The following is an 8,102-nucleotide window of genomic DNA, read 5'->3' on the forward strand; positions in this document are numbered from 1 at the left end:
ACATTTGCGTAAATACTGTGTCTGAATATGTTTATGCATATTCAGACACATTTTTATATACGTGGTGTATACCATGTGTGTATACGTAAGTGGTTGCGTGAGTGTGCATGTTTGTGTGTGCATTGAGGATGTGTGAATTAATAGATTAATTTTGTAGTTTATCGATTTGTAAGAAATATAAATAAATGAAATAAGTAGGGAAAGGATGTATTTGCTCTGAAGATTTGGCAGTTTCAACACGTTAACACTCACTTTCGTCAATTCTAGGTTTTACAGACCAAAGCAAACTGTTGGTGAATTTTAACTGAGATGCTGCTGATTTTATTAATCATATTAACTGTTGTGAAGCTTAAATATAACAAATTTCGAGTTCAGTAGAACACACACAGACACACAGACACACGCGCGTGCGCACACACGCATATATATATATATATATATATATATATATATATATATATATATATATATATATATATATATACGTTTTATGTTTTATTACTGTATACACGTATTTATATGCATAGGCGAGGACATATTACAGCTATACGTATTTTCCTTTAGCTCTGTCGGACAACGTTGTCAGAATGTTAACAAAAATGACAAAACTTTTGTACAAATAAAAAAATATATATCTGCTTGTTATTTATAACTATTATATAAACACAGTAAATGTTCATTATACCTATCTATATATCTATAAAAGTGAACGTGTCTGTGTGTCTGTGTATATTTTCCTTCGAAATAACTCTTTTAATTTTTATTCTACAGACTCAAAATATGATATACAGGGCACTGAGATTTGGGAAACTCTATGTGATCGGTTTTCGCCCAGAAATTTGGCTGTTAAGGAGTCAAAGTTCAACGATTTGACCTTTGAGAACTCTACCAAACTCCTCCGATAATTTGGAGTCTACGCACTTGAAATTTTAGATATAGGTTCCTTGGACATGGATCTAACTTAATAACGTAGTTTGAGCTCAAAACAAATGTTAAGGGGTCATAATAGGGGTTAAAGTTAAAAAAAAATTACCACATTTTTTTTTTTTTTGCTCAACGTACATCTCCAAATACCCGGGCAACACCGGCCAGCCATGCTAGTATATCTATAAAAGTGAACGTGTCTGTGTGTCTGTCTGTGTCTGTGTGTCTGTCTGTGTACATTTCCCTACGCAATAACTCTGTAAATTTTTAGTCTACAGACTCGAAATTTGATATATAGGGTACTGAGATTTGGGAAACTCTGTGATTGGTTTTCGCCCAGAAATTTGGGTATTAAGGGGTCAAAGTTCAACGATTTGGCCTTTGAGAACTCTACCAAACTCCTTCGCCAATTTTGAGTGTAAACATTTGAAATTAAAGATATAGATTCCTTGGACATGGATCTAAGTTAATAACTTGATTTGAGCCCAAAACAATAAATGTTCAGAGGTCATAATAGGGGTCAAAGTTTAAAAAAATTGACCTTTTTTTTTTTTACTGCTCAGCATACACCTCGAAACTCCCGGGCAACGCCGGGATGAAATGCTAGTATGTATATAAATGTTAACGTGTCTGTGTTTGTGTCTGTGTGTGTACATTTCCTTACGCAATAACTCTGTCAATTTTAAGTCTGCAGACTCGAAATTTGATATACAGGGTACTGAGATTTGGGAAAATCTTTGTGACCGGTTATTGGCTAGAAATTTGGCAGTTAAGGAGTCAAAGTTCAACGATTTGACCTTTGAGGACTCTCCAAAACTCCTCCAACGATTTTGGGTCTAAACTCTTGAAATTTTAGATATGGACATGGATTAAAAATAATAACTTGATTTGAGCACAAAACAATAAATGTTAAGGGGTCATAATAGGGGTCAAAGTTAAAAAATTGACCGCTTTTTCTTCTTTTTTTTTTTGCTCAACATACACCTACAAACACCCGGTCACCGCCGGACCCAAATGCTAGTATATATAAAAGTGAAAGTGTCTGTCTGTGTAAATTTCCCTACACAATAACTATGTCAATTTTCAGTCTAAAGACTCGAAATTTGATATACACTGTATTGAGATTTCGGAAAATCTTTGTAATCCGTTTTCGACGAGAAATTTGGATGGTAAGGGGTCAAAGTTAAACGACTTGACCTTTTAGATCTCTACCAAACTCCTCCGCCAATTTTTGGTATAAACAATTGAAATTTTAGATATACGTTCCTTGGACATGGATCTAACTTAATAACTTGATTTGAGCCCGAAGCAATGAATTTAAAGGGGTCATAATAGGGGTCACTGTTTTTTAAAAAAATTGACCTCTACGATCTCTACCAAATTCCTGAGACAATTTCTGGTGTAAACATTTGAAATTTTACATAAAGGGTATTCAGAGATAGGGCAAGCGTTTTAATCGGTTTGGGTCAAAAATTTGAGCTACAAATATATAAATGTATGTATGTATGTATGTTTGCATCAGTATCGTTTTGAAGCTCTACCCTTTAGACGACAAATACCGAAAAATAGGCTAAAAGCATTAATTTGTTCACCTTCAACTGGACACTTTTCTACAGGGAGAGGTCGCATTTTTCGCCAATATTTTCGACAGTCCTCCCCTCTTTTCGATTGTCCAACCCTAATTGAAACCTACGTCACTTCCGGTTTGACGGTGGTCATAACAGCAAAGACGTCATGTTTTTCCCCCGTTCTTTTCCTCTTTCGTGGTTCGGGTTCGAGCCTGCCTTCCTGCTAACACTTTTTAAAATTTTATTTACTCAACACACACCTCCAAAAACCCGGACAACGCAGTGCACCCGTGCTAGTATATATATATATATATATATATATATATATATATATATATATATATATATATATATATATATATATATATATATATATTCAGTAAAATTTAGAGTAGGTTTTTTGTTATTTTGTATTTATTGTATTTCTATGTCTTTCCGGTTTACTTGTTTTGAAATTCGTCTACGTCTGTTATTCTATTGGCTTAATCCGGTCACTGCCGGTCGAGCCCGAACTATAATTAACGAAAACATCCCGAGAATCTGTGCTAAATTCTGCAAGAGTACCAAAATTTATATCTATACGGGGTGTTCATTGTACAGGTCGGCCGATCAAAAGGGTGCTTCTTCAATATTGTAGCGAAATCCGACATCCGAAAAGTTGATAATTAATTAAAAAAAACTATGATAACATTTCCTTATCAATCTTGCAATGTTATTTACCTAATTAACATATCACAACTATTTAAGTCTTCCATGTTTCAACGAAAAAAGATTTCGACTATGTTTGTTTTGTCACGTGACATGTGATGAGGGAACTAGCTAAAATTTCTAATTTCTTCGAAAACTATTTTCTTCAATGATTAATATGTACTCATATTTATCGTTTTCGCAAGTTTTGGATATTTTCATTACTACGACATAGCAGTTCAGTAGATACTATTGGTTTTACTTGAAAATCAATATTTTGATTTCCGATTTTCGATACAATAACGAAGAAGCACCAAAATGTTTACAAATATTCTCATTAATCATATTTGAAAGTAATATTTTCTCCAAAAAATGGGCGAAAATAAGGATATTTATTTGAATAAAAAAACAACAGTTTGCCAAACTTTTTCAAAACTTATTTGTACATTCTTTTCATCTTTGTTTCTTCTTTGTGGATTATCATCGGTGTTTCACTTACTTTCTTATTATTTAAACAGTTTTCTTTTCACTTTTTTATCGATTTATTTTTGATAAAAATCTATACTTTTATACAAAAAGAAAATCAGCTAAATGTTTTAATTTCCGAGATTTTCCAGCGCGTGCTCACATACATTTCTTTAGTAAAATTAACCCCTTATGTTTTCTCTTTGTAAACGGGCAGTGAATGTGCATTGAATGATTTAAACGGATATATCATTTTAATTTAAGATATTGCACTTCACAATTCGCTTGCCGTTTGCAATAACCATTAACACGGTTCAGTGACAATTTTTACATTTGTGTTACTGACATCTACACCCTGATTGCTTCTCACATAGACAAGTATATATTGCGTGTTCTACATTCTGAAAATCAAACAATCTCTACATCTGCACAAAAAAGGAACAACTCAAAATATTGTGGATCCACAAGTATTGAGGACATAAACGTAAGAAACGTACATTTTATCTTTTTTATTTTTGTGTTCCGTTTAAACAAACTGAGCCACAGAAATATATATATATATATATATATATATATATATATATATACATATTGAGTAAAATGATTCATAATTTTGAATCAAAAATCAGTTTCAAAAGAAAAAACAAACAAAATCAATAGATCCATTGATTTTTTTTCCTTTTGAAACTGATTTTTAATTCAAAATTATGAATCGTTTTACTCAATATTTAAATAGATCTAGGATATCTATACCTATTGAGCTTATTATACATCTACATTACAACGAGCACTGTTTTCTTTTAATAGTATTAATACATTTACTAGTTCATTAAAATACACTCTGCTATGTAGACTCTAGTTCTAATTCTCTACAAATATATATAAAATGGTTGCATTGATTGATTTCCTAGAGGTAAATCCAATGAAATTCACGTGATTATTCAAGAGTGCTCAATGCAGGACAGAGCTGGTTCATAGTCTGTTTATTATACAAACATTATTGGTTACATATGTGCATACATGTTTCAGTGAAATCCCAATTCAAGGATAACACCTCATCAGACCAAAAATGAAAAAAGAAAAAAGAATCGATATTGAAACGAGAATCAAAATGACATTAGTTTTAAAAGATATTCGGGTGTAATTAACGTTCTGGAAGAAAGTGGGGTCCATACTAAGTGAATGTGAGCAGTGGGGGGGTTTGGAATGAGGTATGGTGAAGGAAGGGAGTAAGGCCCATTTCAAGGATTAATATTTTATTTGGATACCAAAGTTCATATCCCTTTTCTGGTTTCAACATTCATCCACTTACTCTATGTCCCTTCAAGGGATTTAAATTCTTTAATCTTCAATATTGTCTCGATATGTGCTATTTAGCAAAACAATTTCAAACCAGTACTAATATTCTGCGAGTGATTTTCCTCTGAGGAGATGTACTTCCATTGAAAATCCATGGATTAAGGAAATTATTTTAAACATGGTATCTTTTGTTTAAAACAATAAAGTTTTTATTTTGAAAAGTATTTCTTTCGAAATTTAAATATATAAACTCTAATTATATATATATATATATATATATATATATATATATATATATATATATATATAAAATTTATTTATACAACATTGATGGCTTCATATGTGCATACATGTTTCTGTAATCACCCGCGTTGGGAGATTACGTCTTTAGGCCAAGAATTATCTTCGAGAACTGATATTTCAAACAAAAACATTTTCTTATTTCGTTTACAAAGTTAGAATGTAACATGGGTAGGGGTTATAAGCGGGGGAGGACAAGTGAGGTCTTTGAAGATAATAAATATCTTTTTTATTTCCCTTTTTTATATTCCCTTTTTTTATTTAAGTTCATCTATCCCATCTTTTGGTTTTTATGGCACAAGGTACTTGAGAATGTAGCATTTTTGTCTTGTGGTCTGTAAATTAAAGACATAAACATGGGCATTAAGTACTGACCGGTGCCGTTCAATCCCCCCCCCACACACACACACTAGAAGCAAACATACGCTTACATCTATACTCAAGAGTGTTGTATTTTACTCACACACACTCACACACACGCACTGGAAACAGACCAAAACAAAATAAAAAACAAACAAAACAAACAAAAAACAAAGAAAAAACGCCGAAAGTTATTAAACTCCTCACGCATACATATATATGAATACACGTATATATACCCACACCTTGATACAACCGCGCCTATATACACATACACACACACACATATATACACATATATATACATATAATGCTCATATACAGTTATCATATGTTTACATCTCTACCTACATACACAGTTATATGCAATGCATGGACGCTCAAACACAGATATCCATGTACATACCTGGATACCATACATCATGACTGTTATTATATCAAAACTAATATAAATCCCGCTAACAATCCTAATAATAATAATAATTCTTATAATATTGATCATACTATTGACACCACCAATACTAATAATAAGACTGTCGATTGGGAACCCCAAAACCTGTGGACCCCAACCGGTCAGACGTCCTAACAAAATACAGATATACATACATACATATATATATATATATATATATATATATATGCACACACTCATATTATATACACATACAAACACATATACATATATATATATACACACATACATATATACATACACATACACATAAAAACATATATATAAAGCATATATATATATAAAACGCACACACATACACACACTCAAGCTATTTATAATACAGCACTTAAAAATAGTGGGTATAAGGAGATTGATATAAAATATAAAGTAACTAATGCTAGCACAAATAGGTTAAGGAATCGTAATAGGAAGGTCATTTGGTTCACACCCCCTTTAATATTATGTTGAAAACAAAACTTAAAACAAAATTTTTACAAATTATTAACAAGCATCTCCCACCAAATAATATATTACATAAAATATTTAATAAAAATACATTAAAATTAAGTTATATTTGTGGTGATAACTTGGAAAGACTTATAAAAAAGCATAATGGAAGAATTTTAAGGATGACTAATAGAGAAAGTCTAAATACTAGTGATAGCACGGCTGCGGATAAATGTAACTGCAAAAAGCCTGAGGAATGCCCTATAAAAAATGAATTTCTAACCTCATCAGTGGTATACCAGGCTAGGATATTCCCGGTAGAGAATCCAAGGGATGAAAGATTCTACATAGGTAGTACCCAAATGACTTTCAAAAATAGATTCTATGGGCATACGCGTCCGATGAATAATCAAACATATGAAAAGGACACTTCCTTATCGTTATACTACTAGAAATTAGTTAGAGAAAATAAAACACCTAGAATAGAATGGAAGATTGTTAGAAGGGGCAATACTTGCCACTCATTAAACTCACCATGTCCATTATGCCTATCAGAAAAACTTGAAATAACTAGGTTTAAAATTAGAAAATCAGAACAACTATGAGTACAACTATCCCCCATCCAGTAACCCCCCCCAAAAAAAAGAGGATAAGTGACACCGTAACTATGATCATACCCGTATGGATTACATGAGTCGCTTGATATTCTACTTTCTCAAGCAGTTATAATATTACCAACCTAAATAAATACCTGTATCAAAGTATATTTGAACCAAGCGAGTAATAGATTGCTTAGGTGAACCTCGTAATAATGTATGCATGTGGATATGTTTGGGTGTGAGCATGTACGTGTTTATGATCTGTACGTGGGTTGAAAAAATAAAGAAATAAATAAAACATAAAGGGAAAGAAAGATAAAAAATTAAAAAAAATTAAAATAAATAAGTAAATAAATAGATGAATGAATGGAATGGAATAAAGTGGAATAAATGAAATAAATGAATAATAATGAATAGAATGAATAGAATGAAACATAAATAGATAAAAAAAAGTAAAAATGAAAAGTGAAAGAGAAGGAAATAAAGAAATAGGGGGGATAAATAAAGATGAAGGTAAGTACCACAATATATAAGCCTTTATACTCCGTTTATATAACCTAAATATTCTGATTTTTTGTCATATGTTATATATTATTGTTATATCGTTATATATCGTATGTATATCTGTGTAACCCTCAAAAGAGTGTTTACTAAATATGGGGAGAGACCTACGGACTTCAAGCTGAATTCACTATAAATTTTTACGTAGTATAAATTTTTACGTAGTACAAAAAACGTACAACTTATGAAAAAATAGCAAGCGGGTGGGGCGGGTAATATAACTTTGCGTGTCGTGTTGGATAGAAAAGGAGAATTATGTAGTGAATGAGTTCATTTCTATTTCTATTTTGGATGCATCATTTGGTGACAGTTTACATCTATATATATATATATATATATATATATATATATATATATATATGTCTGTATTTTGTGTAAATATGCATGTATAAGTGTATTTATGTATGTATATGTATGCACGTGTGTGTATATATATGT

The sequence above is a fragment of the Euprymna scolopes genome, chromosome 7 (genome assembly GCF_053919585.1).
Source record: "Euprymna scolopes isolate OS-2025 chromosome 7, ASM5391958v1, whole genome shotgun sequence".
Taxonomy (NCBI): Eukaryota; Metazoa; Mollusca; class Cephalopoda; order Sepiida; family Sepiolidae; genus Euprymna; species Euprymna scolopes.